The following is a 13008-nucleotide window of genomic DNA, read 5'->3' as shown; positions in this document are numbered from 1 at the left end:
AGTCTTCTTTCTCTTTGCTTTAAAAAAAATATTTGGACTTTTTATATATCTTCAAGTAAGCATTAAATAAATCTCTCAGTTCCAATTCATATGCTTCTCAATATGGTGTGTTTATGAGACCATGTTTCTATTTAACTTTTCAGCCATGAAGAGGATGTTTGTTAGTGTTCTGTTTTCAATGCACCGACCACAGATAACTGTATTCCAATCTCACTGTGCTGATAATGCCCTGCATTTACTAAAGGTAGTAGTAAATTCTGAGATGAATGAGTGAATTTTGATGAATGAATAAGATACCAGACTTATAGCAGAGAGAATTTTTTGTCTTGTTTTGTTTTAAAGATTTTATTTATTTATTCATGAGAGACACAGAGAGAGAGAGGCAGAGACACAGGCAGAGGGAGAAGCAGGCTCCGTGTAGAAAGCCCAATATGGAACTCGACCCTGGGACTCCAGAATCACGCCCTGAGCCGAAGTCAGACGCTTAACCACTGAGCCACCCAGGCATCCCTAGCAGAGAGGATTTGATACTAAGTCGTTGCATGTCCTATTTTTTATGATAATAACTAGCACTTGTATAACACTTTATAATTAGAAAAGCCACTTATGCATATCTTTCAAACATTACTACCCACATAAAGGTTATATCCATTTACTTAAATGAGTGAGGACAATGAAGAGGCTCTAGAAAGCCAGAAAGCCAGAGACTAGACAGGTCAGCCCTCAGCCTCTGGAAACATTGTCAACAAAGAGCAGGCCCCAGCCACTGGCCTACAGCTCAGAATAGAGCTCCAGCCTCTGAGGAGAAGAAGAGCAAGGACAGGATGAGACTTTAGTCCAAAGGAAAACTTCTCTAATTGGGGGTGAACAGATGAGGACTTGGGAATCAGGACCAAGGGAGAAATCTACAATGAGACCTAAGACTCAGGAGTATACAATAAACCCAACAGATTCTAAGTAATAAATTTTGAGATGAATGGATGAAGGAATTTTGATGAATGAATGAAGATACCAGCCTTGTAGCATAGATGATTTGATACTAAGTCATTGCATGTTGATCTAGAACCTAGTATTATTCTTAGGAACTGGGAGCTGACTACATCTATAATTAGGGATCAAGGGGACCATTTGGGAATGAAAGGAGGAATGACGCCAATTTGGGCTTTCATTAATTCAAAGTTTGCTGAGAATATAAGTTATCTGAGGAGCTTCATAACTATGCAGATCTTCAGCCACCTCCTTAGAAACTCTGATTCAGGAGGTCTTGTGTCAGGCACTGACATTTTTAAGGAAAATCCTAAAGTGGTGCTACTGCTGTGGTCAATGGAATCATCTTATAATCCTAAGTAGGCATTAAGCTTCTTAGGAACCAACAGCATGCCTTATATTCCTTCTGTATCCCCCATAGATTTTTAACTGTGTGATATAACTGGTCAATATGCATGTCGATTGAAATCTCTGCCAGTTTAAATTTGGTCACTGGAATTGACCACTTAGGTTGATCATAGAGTCACCTGCTGAAGAAGTTAAAAGTACTCACAACTTAATGCTAATTGGTTAACTCCCATCTTCAAGGTACTAGACATTGTAGGGGAACCAGAAGTGAGCATAACACAGAGTCTGCATTCCAGGTAGTTACAAAGCAGTGGGGGTACAGATACAATGCAATACAAAGTAGAATTTGTTGCATGTTATGATATGAATAAGAATGCTGGGAGAGAGGAACAGTCAGGGAAGGTCAGCTATGCCTTGAAGAACAAATAAGACTTCAGTAGGTGGTGGAAAAAGGAATGGTCATTCCACACAAAGGTCTTCATGCATTCATTCATTCAACAAATGTTTACTGAGCCCCTATTGTGTGCCAAGCACTGTTCTAGGGGTTAGAAGTACAGAAATGTACACCACCGAGTCCCTGCTAATATTCTAGGGAGGATGGGAGATAGCCAATAAACTAATTAGTAAGGACATATTATGCTATACTTGATAAATACTGACATTCTATCTCTTGTGTATGGCGCTATGTGAAAACTGAATTGAAGAGGAGGAGACATAGATGCAGGAAGACCAGCTAGGAGACCAGGGTAAGAAGAGAGGAAGACATGACAAGAATCCGACATATCATGTGAGTAGAAATGGAAAAAAAAAAATCAGTTTAGTGAAAAAACTGTAACACTACAAGGATAACAAGAAAAATATGAGAAAGTTACAGTTTTGATGACCTAAAGATCCATATCCTCACACCCTCTGCTGTCATTTTCACCATCCCTAGAATGGTGTCCCCAAGATATCCCTGTCTTCCACATGGCCCTCGAGATGATATGAAAGGATGACAGTGGATACTCCCTTCTCTCCAGTGGGCAGTCTGCTTCTGTGGGGCCAATCCCCTTTGAGAGACACTTCTTCATCATTTCCCAATTATTTGTCTGTAAGGCAACCTATAGAGTTTAGCCCCAGGTCATTTCAAGAACTCATGTTGTATTAGGAAAATCAATTATAAAACACAAGGGCAGGGCACTGTGGAAGCTAAGCAACTGATTAAATTTTTCGGTTTTCAATCCCCAGAATAGGTTTTTGGAAGAAGTTTTGAGTCAAGTTGTTTTAATTGAACTATAAATAACTATCACCTTTGTTTTCACTTTTATGCCCTAGATACTAACCATATGTGAATGGAAAAAATGGAAGGAAAGAGAGAAAAGAGTTTTTAGTAATTTAAGTAATTAATTAAGCTGAATTTTTATAAATGGAATCAACTTGAATAAGGGTGTTTGATATAAACATGTCAGGTGTAAAATAATGAACAAGCTCTAAAAAGACCAGAAATTCTAATTTCCTGCAATTATAAAATCAATGCTATTCAACATTTTACAGATTATAACAGACTTTCACAGATACCTCATGTCCTGAATTTTAGACTCCCAGCAGCAACCTTATGATGTAGGCATTGTTATTATCCCAATTTTATGAATCAAGAAGTAATTCCATGAGGCTAAGTGACTTGCCCAGGGTGACAGAGCTAGGAGGTGATGGGCACCAACTCTAGGTTCTGTATTTCACTCTTCTGATGAGCCCCTCTTCCCTTCCTATTTATATGAATAATAGATCTGAATTTGTATATATTGAGTATTTGCTTAAAGCTAGATATGACTAATTTTTATATAAATAATTATCACTTCGCAGGCAGCCCTGGTGGCACAGCGGTTTAGTGCTGCCTGCAGCCTGGGGTATGATCCTGGAGACCTGGGATCAAGTCCCACGTCGGGCTCCCTGCATGGAGCCTGCTTCTCCCTCTGCCTGTGTCTCTGCCTCTCTCTCTCTCTCTCTCTCTGTGTGTGTCTCTCATGAATAAATAAATAAAATCTTTTAAAAAAATAATTATCACTTCACAAGTACTAAAGGGCTTTCTTCACAAATATACAGCTTTCTGTGTTAATGAGATGTGATAAGATTATTGACAAGTTAGTCAATAAGCAATTTTTAAATTTTTCAAGTGTATCTTACTTTGTCTATGATTTTCTAAAATGCATGAGAGAATTCTATTATGTAAAGAAATCCTCTTTTCCCTTCTTTCATAAATTATTTCTTTACCTAAAAAAAATCATGGACCAGGCTTACAATTACCATTGCATTCATGAGGATTTTCAGTTGTAAGCAATCAAGACCAATGCTGGCTGTCTCAATCAAAGAGAGACTGTATTGGAAGAATCTTGAGGACCCACCAACTCAACAGAAGGCTAAGGAATCATTCTTGAAAGCTAGGCTACAAAAGATCTGGATAAACCAAGGCTACCCCACAGGAACAGGGGCCCTTCACCAGCACACCCCTAAGAATGATCTTGGCCTCCAAAGTTCCCTTTGCCTCTGCCTCCACTCTGTCAGGATCCAAAGTCCTGGGAGCAAATGTCTGATTGACACTACCAGAAAGTGAGTTGAGGAAGAACCGGGTCCCCTTCACTTCTGTTCATACTCAGAATTGAGGGGGATATGGAGGAAACACTGGAAACTGCCCCCTCACTAATACTAGCTACAATGTTGAATTCCCCCCAAAGGAAAATCCAGACAGGTAGTGAAGGGGGAGGGTGGAGTGATGTGTAATGGACTGAAAAAGAAAAAAAAATCCAATCCAAAAATGTTCATCACAGTATTGTGTATCATACTGAAAGTGGGGAGAGGCATGAGAACAATCTTTTCTGACAATAAGAGATTTAAATTGTAGTTTGATTTATATAGTAGAAACCCTTGAAGCTATAAAAATGATGTTAAGAAAAAATATTTAGTGATCTGAGAAGATAGTTATTAAATAGTATTAAGAGAAAAATAGATTATAAAGCAATATTTATAATGGGATCCTATTTTGTAAATAAGAACAATGGAAGGATACATACCCCAAAATTAATACTAGTTATCTCTGGGTAATAGAATTAGGAATGTTCATTTTCTTTTCAATGCTTATCCCTGTAATACCTCTATATTATAACGTGCATATTTTTCATTAAACATATATATTTTTCATATTAATATTTCATTAAACATATATCTTTTTCATTAAATAGATAAGTGAGTTTCTTTTGTTTAAATATTCGTATCCATTATTTGTCTTTAAATTATGTATGTGTATAAATAGATGCATTTATACATATATACATATATATTGTATGAGGATAGGGGCATATATATATACACATATATTCTTTTTATTTTAAGATTTTTTTATTTATTTGTTCATGAGAGACACACATAGAGAGGCAGAAACATAGGCAGAGGGAGAAGCAGGCTCCCTGCAGGGATCCTGATGTGAGACTCGATCCCAGGACCCCAGGATCACGACCTGACCTGAAGGCAGATGCTCAACCACTGGGCCACCAAGGCATCCATATATATACACATATTCCATTGCTACATCCACTTTCTTCCTTTCAATGTTTTACTAAAACTGCTCAATTGTAAACTTCCTGAGGACAGTGGCCATGTCCTCCACTCCTTGAATCCTATAAAGCACTCACCATGCACATTATACATATTAAGTACTCAGTTATTTCTTATTGAGAAAAAAAGTTTATTGGCTCATAAAAGAGCAATGTGGAGATTTTTTAAAAAGCACTAGTTATGTTTAAATCCTGACTTCAGTGTTTAAAAACTGTGTGTCCTTGAATCACTCAACTCCTCAGCCATTGTGTGTGAAACAGTGCTGTGGTCAGAAATAACCTAGAGGTACCTATACTATACTCTTTGACCCAGTTACTCCACTTCTCAGAATTTATCCTCCAGGTAAATTTGCATTCTTAAGAAATAATGTTTGTATAGGTTTATTAATTGTAGCATTGTTTATAATTACCAAAGTTTTTATTTTTATTTTTTTAAGATTTTATTTATTTGAGAGAGAGAGAGAGAGCGCGGGGGGAGCGGGGGGCAGAAGGAGAGGGAGAAGCAGGCTCCCCAGTGAGTAGGGAGCCTGACTTGGGGCTGATCCCAGGACCTTGAGCTTAAGGCAGACACTCAACCGACTGAGCCCTCCAGGCGCCCATCACAAAAGTTTTTAAATAACATAAATATCCATTAATAAGGAACTGATAGGATAAATTACAGTACATGTGTATAATGACATCATAAAAAGGATCAGAGAAGGTCTCTTTGTATTGAAAAATCTCTAAAATCTCTAAGATCGTGATCTCAGGGTCATGAAATGGAGCCCACGTCATGTTCTGTGCCTGGTCCTGAGCCTGCTTAAGATCCCCTCTCTCCCTCACCCCCTCCACTCTCCCCTTCTCTCACTAAAATAAATAAAACAAATAAATGAATAAACAAAAATTAAAGGGCAGGAAAGAATATATTCATTTACATTTATATGCATAAATTCGCTCTAAAGAAACTGATAACATTAAGTACCTGTGAAATGACATGTTACAAAAAGCTGGTAACAGTTGCATGTGGGATGGTAGCTAAGAGGCTAGAGGACAAATGTGGCGAGCAGAGTTTTCACTCTATACTCTTTTGTACTTTAAAATTTTTGAAACTTTTATATTTTTTATTAGAAAATAAATAATGTGATTTAGACTGAAGGGATTCAAAATAACAAAATAATGTTATAAAATGCCTTGCATGTGGCTGGCACTTAGGTTCAGCCTCTGATAGATAAGCCGCCTACCACCCTGTGAGTGGTAGTGATGTAAGACTACTTGCTTTTTTTTTTCTCCAAACATTAACCTTGCTCCCTCTGGTGGAGACGCCAGGAATTGCAATAAATTGGAGAACAAAAATGGAAACTTCAAGGGGCCCCTGGGTGGCTCAGTCAGTTAAGCTCTGCCTTTGGCTCAGGTCATGATCTGGGGGTGCTGGGATGGAGCCCCATGTGAGGCTCCCTGCTCAGCGGGGAGTCTGCTTCTCCCACTTCTTCTCCCTCTCCCCCAACTCATGCTCTCACTTTCTATCTCTCAAATAAATAAAATATTTCAAAAATAAATAATAAAAATAAAAATTGAAATCTTAAACTCATGATTAACTAAGAAGTAGATTGTATACCTACCTCCATCTCCTTGAACCACTCCAATCCGTACCTTTTCAAGGTAGCTGTCAACTTGAGGAGACCCGAGCTGGAGTGCTTCCCGTGACACACAAAGAGTAAATAATATAGGTGGTCACAATGGCCATGGGATGTAGCTCAGTTTACACAGACCTGTGAATGTATCTTCTAAAACTTTAAGGGACACCTGGGTGGCTCAGTCAGTTGAGCATCTGCCTTTGGCTCAAGTCATGATCTCAGGGTCCTGGGATCAAGGCCCACATTGGGCTCCCTGCTGAGCGAGGAGTCTGCTTCTCCCTCTCCCTCCCTACCACTCCTACTGCTTCTACTCTCTCTCTGTGTCAAATAAATAAAATCTTATTTTAAAAAATTTAGCATAGTATATTTTTAAATAAATAACCTAGAAATAAATATTTCTAATGATATTCCAAATATTGTCCAATGATCAAGATAACTCAACTGCTGCTATTTGGCCATAAGCATGATTTTTTATGAAAAATTCTAATTCTAACAGCATCCACAATGCGAGATGTCAGAGACAGTTGTACGCTTCTCTGTTGGTTGATATTTATGTTGCTGATATTCCATCTACGTCAGGATTTTTCCTAATGTGGGCCCTAGTGAAACCTCAGGAACGTTTAAATCCCATTAGCACTATCCCCACTGGAGGGGGAACTGATTTAATTGGGAATCAACACACATTTTACACCTCTTTGGAAGGAAAAACATCTCAGGACTTGGGTATGATTAACAGAAAATGCTCTGTATGGTACTATGAGGAATAATTAAGCTATAAATTTTATCTTTGCTTGCCCAAATAAGAAACGCCTTTTCTTTAAAAAAAAAAAATCCACTCTTTCCCCCCCAACCTTATCTGTCTAGGTAAATATAATTAGGTAATGGATGATGATTTGTTAGCATTTTATTTTCTGTGTTTGCAAGAGCATTAACAGTGATCAGAAAGCACACAACAAATATGGTCAGTTTCTGGTTTTCAGAGGCAAGAACGTGACTTTTGAGAATCAGACAGGCCAGAAACAGGCATTCTTGCAAATTAACTCTTCCTGTATTCTGAACAGGATCAGAGAGACTTTTGTCTTAGCTGATTTGCATGCACTAATTGCTAGTGCTGAGTAAATGTGGAGTGATCACCTACACAATTACATTCATAAATTAATATTTTTACTTCACAGTTATTTACACACAGGAAGAAACAGTACAAATAATTTTAAGGCTGTGTCTACACTTACATAATGAAGTGGTTAATTAAAGTAATGAGCTAGTTAATGGCAGGCCTAGAAATTTTTCATGAAATATCCATATAAGGGAGGAAGAAATGTCTTTGCCTGAATAATTCTCTTAATTGCCTCAACATTGATTTCACTTTCTATGCACAGAAACATGCCCTAAATGACACTTTGGTTATGAATCTGAATTATCCTTTGATTTCTTATGGGTGGTGTGGATGCCAAGGCTAACCGCCAAGGTAACAGGATTAAATCAGAGGTGTCACAGAGAAAAGGGCTGCACCCTAGATACACTGGACACAGGCTGATGCAGGCAAGCACATGGCCTTGAATGTTCAGAAAGAAACACTTAGGCTGGGTCTAGAGTACATCAGTCCTCAACTATCAATACCCAGGGGTCACTTTATCACTCCCAATCCAGGGTAATCCACTCCAATTTTAGAGAAGCCCATCCTTTTTTGGGAGCTCTGATCCTTTGCTCCAGTAGACCTCTAACCTTATGTTGGAGGCCAAATTACAACTAAATGCTTGCTTTACACCTGTAGTCAGGTGCCCATAACAAACCCTAATCACCTGGGTTTGGGCAACCACCTTACTCATTGGGAAAGAGATGTAGCTTTTCCCCAGTTTTATTGACTAGCATCCCACCCACCTAGCTGTTCATAGAACTCTAGCAGTCATCTTTGATTCTTTGCTTTTCCTCCTATTGGTCTAAGCCACCATCATCTCTGACTTGGATCAGTACAGTGGCCTCCTCACTGGTCTCCTTGCCTCCACTCTGGTTTCCTCAACTGCACCACTGATCACCAAAGCCTATTCTCAAGGCAACAGCTAGAATAATTCTCTAGAATGTACATCAAATCATGCCCACCCTCTTCTCAAAACCTTGCAATGACTAGCGCTAAAACTATGGGGTGCACTCTGGGTCTGGAAGCATATAGAAGAGGTCTGTAGTTTGGCTTCTATGGAATACCAGAGAAAGGGCCCAAGAAGAGATGGAGGACTAGTGCCCTTCTCACCGTTTGAGGACATGACTGGGGTGGAGCTCCTCCACTCAAGTTCAAAGATGCTTTGGTCCGGGGATACAATTTATGAAAAAATGATAAAGGACATAGACATAATTTCTTGACCTAGATCTAACCCAGTATTGTAATTTATTAGTATTCCCCTTCCCTGAGATATACACCTTGTCTAATTCCTGCACTTGAGTGTTAACGAGATATCACAATCATAATTAGTTTATGTTTGGGACACCTGGGTGGTTCAACTGGTTAAGCGTCTGCCTTCAGTTCAGGTCATGATGCCAGGGTCCTGGTATCAAGCCCCACATTGGGCTCCCTGCTCAGCAGGGTGTCTGCTTCTCTGTTTCCATCTGCCACTCCCTTTGGTTATGTTCTCAATCTCTCTCTCTTGCTCTCTTTCTCAAATAAATAAATAAATAAATAAATAAAATCTTTTAAAAACATTTGGTATGTTTTATGGAATAGTTCAATCTAAGAAAAGTAGATTATCCTGGGTGGACATGACCTAATCTGCTAAACCCTTAAATAGGACTGATCTCTGCTTAGAAAGAAAGATTTGAGGCATGAGAAGACTTAATTAAGGGAGACTTTCCATTGCTATGTTTGAAGATAAAAAGGCCACCTGTCAAGGAATGAAAGTGACTTTGAGGAACCGAGAACATCTCCCAGTTGACAGCCAGTAGGAAATGGGAACCTGAGTCCTACAACCACAAGGAATTGAACACTGACACATAAGCTCAGAAGAAGGCCCCAGGTGGGAAAGCAGCTCAACCTTGGTTTTAGCAAGCAGCCAACACCTTGGCTTTAGCTTTGTGAGACTCTAAGCAGAGAGCCCAATCACACTGTGTCTAGACTTCCCACCTCCAGAACTGTGGACTAATAATTAAAGAGTGTTGGTTTAAGTCACTAAGTGTGTGGTGATTTGTTATGAAGCAACAGAATACTGTTTTAGGTAGATTAGTTTAGTGGATATAATTAGGTCTGATTGTAGTAAAAAGAATCCAGAGGACACAAAACCAGTTAGAAATTGCTATAGTAATCTAGGATGAGAGGATAAAGGCCTATACTGATGTGTTAACAGTCAAAATCGGGAGGGAAAAACTAGTAACAGATTGTGAAGGAAGAGTCCATTCATTAGACCTGGCATTCACAAAAACATTCAGGGATGGTAAACTGCTATAGGGATGATTAACTGAACAAGTCATTGGAAGTCAGCCATGAACTTCTTTCTGCTATCTTTCTTACAATTCTTTTGGACTACTATTGAACTATTCCATTTGATTTTTGTATGATTTTGTGTTCAGTTCTGACCTGGAAAACAAGCTCCTTGTGGACAGAATCATTTAAACTTCACTGACTTGATCCATAGAATCAAATGTTGTAAATATGAGATGATTTAATTCAATTACAAGGTACTTCACTATACACCTGTTAAACCGGCTCAAATCAGGACAAACTGACAATATCAAGAAGGACGAAGAGTAGCTATAACTGGCATGCATCGCAGGGGGCATGAGAGGTTGTGTAGCTACTTTGGGAAACATTTGGCAGTTTATCATAAAGTTAAAAATCAACTTACCATACAACTCAGAAACCACTCTTGAGTATTTAGTGCCCCCCACCCCACAAAATAAAGACATATATACACACAAAGCCTGTACTTAAATGATTATAGCAGCTTTATTCAAAATCATCAAAAAATGGAAGTAACTCAAGGACCTATCAATTAATGGATAAATTATTGTATACAATGGAATACTACTTAGCAGTAAAACAAAACCAACTCCTAATATATGCAACAACACAGGTAAGTCTCAAAAAGCGTTATGCTAAAAGGCGCCAAACTCAAAAGACTACATGCTGTCTGATTTCATTTGTATGACATTATCAAATGGCAAAACTATAGGGACAAGGTGTAGATCAATGGTTGCCAGGGACTAGGGTAAGGGCGGGTAAAAGGGAACTTCTCAGGATAATACAAATACATTGTATCTTGTTTGTGGTGGTATTTTCTTTTTCTTTTTTTAAAGATTTATTTATTTATCTTAATGAAGAGGAGGAGCAGAGGGAGAGGACGTGGGAGGGAGAGAATCCCAAGCAGACTTCCAGCTAAATGTGGAGTGTGGGGCTAATCTCACAACCCTGAGATCATGACCTGAGCAGAAACTAAGAGTCACACACTCAACCAACTGCATCACCCAGGTGCCCCTGTGGTGGTATTCTCAAGTCTATATACATTTTTGAAATTTTCTAGATCTATACATCTAAATGGGGTAAATTTTAATATATGTAAATTATACCTTGATAAGTCAGACTTAAGGGGAAATAAAGCAAGCAAAAATTACAATACACCAACAAGCACTCTATTATAGCTTCATTATCCGTCCCATGAAATAGGCTCCTGCCCAGATCTTTAGAGCTTTTTAAGGCTGGAGGCAAAGCACAATAATGTTATCCTCTTTCTCCGAATTCTTACCTCCAAATTCATCAAGAAATACATATGTATTAAATTAAGTAAAATAATTGATTTGTACACAAAAATCTGATGGCAACAACAGCAATGGTTGTTCGACAGAGTTAAATAAGAGAAGAAAATACTTTAACAGCTCATGTTCAAGACAGTAAAGAGGCCTGAAAGCAAGGAGGGCCTGAAACCCAGACAGCATATTTATGCAGGTGTATGCCAGGGCCTCCAATCTGTTTTTAGCACCAACTGGTAACATTCCTTCCTCCTCTACTCTCCCTGGTGCCACGTAGGAATTCCTGCTTAAACCCAGAAAGAGTTTAGAACCACTCCAAACACAGGACCCCGAACAATGTTACCCCTTCTTTCCATATCTTGGAGGGGTCTCTACCTATGGGTATACACAGGTATCTATGACAGGTCAAGTCTTAGGAAAGCCCATTCAGTATTCCCATATTCATATTTCTACTGATGTAAATGCAGACACAACTGGTAATTTCCTCTTTTTATTTGCCCTGACTTGAGTGTAATTTCTATATGAACAGAGAGAGTGGACTATTCTAAGGCTCATCTCTGATCTTAGGGAGAAAAAGAGGAGGAGGGCAGCCCTGGTGGTGCAGTGGTTTAGCGCCGCCTGCAGCCTGGGGTGTGATCCTGGAGACCTGGGATCGAGTCCCACGTCGGGCTTCCTGTATGGAGCCTGTTCTCCCTCTGCCTGTGTCTCTGCCTCTCTCTCTTTGTGTGTCTTTATGAATAAATAAAATCTTAAAAAAAGAAATAAAGAGAAAGGAAAGAAAGAGAGAAGAAAGAAAGAAAGAAAGAAGAAAGAAAGAAAAAGAAAGAAAGAAAGAAAAAGAAAGAAAGAAAGAAAGAAGAAAGAAAGAAAGAAAGAAAGAAAGAAAGAAAGAAAGAAAGAAGAAAGAAGAAAGAAGAAAGAAAAAGAGGAGGATTTACCCTATTCTCTCCTTAAAATTTCATACGTAAGCACACAAAACTTCTCCAGGCACCCAAACGCACAGTATAGGAAAGCATGTCAAATGAGAAATTGGTGTCATGGTGGGTCAGGAAGGAGCAATAGTACTAGCATTAGCAAAAGCATTAATGCTAAGAGGATGTTAGAAATAAAAGCAGGAGTGTTTGTTGGCTCAATCGGTAGAGCATGTGACTCTTGATCTTGGGGTTGAGTTGGGGCTCCACGTTGGATGTAGAGACTACTTAAAAATAAAATCTTTAAAAAAAATGAAACAAAAGAGTTGTATTTTAGCATGATGGCGTTTTATATGTTCAGAGAGAGGCAGGCATTTCTGTTCTGCTATGTTGGTTGTCTTGAGTTTTGTCTTTAAATTTAAGACAGGGGTATAAATTTTTAAAAATGATTATGCACTGTTCCCTTTGAGAATAAGGAATTTGAATTTAAAATTAACAATATTTCCAATATGTTAAAAATTAACTACATCCCATGTTCAATATTTTCTTAAATAACGATTGTATATAACAGACCATTCTAAAGTATAATAAATGATGTCTTCTAAACTCTACTAATGGCTGGCATTACTTATGACCCTTTCTGTAGCAATAGCCAATAAAAAAGATCATATTTTCAGTATATACATATCATTTTGAAGACTCTAACGTTCAGAAGTGAGTCAATTTATTTAATTTATAGGAAGATGAAAACCATTCTAGGAATAACATTTTATGATTCTACTCTCATCAATATCCGATACTCTAAATTTTCTTTTTAAACATCTCCATTTT

Source organism: Canis aureus, chromosome 32 (genome assembly GCF_053574225.1).
Source record: "Canis aureus isolate CA01 chromosome 32, VMU_Caureus_v.1.0, whole genome shotgun sequence".
Lineage (NCBI taxonomy): Eukaryota > Metazoa > Chordata > Mammalia > Carnivora > Canidae > Canis > Canis aureus.
The sequence above is the reverse complement of the archived record's forward strand: the minus strand, read 5'-3'. Positions refer to the sequence as shown.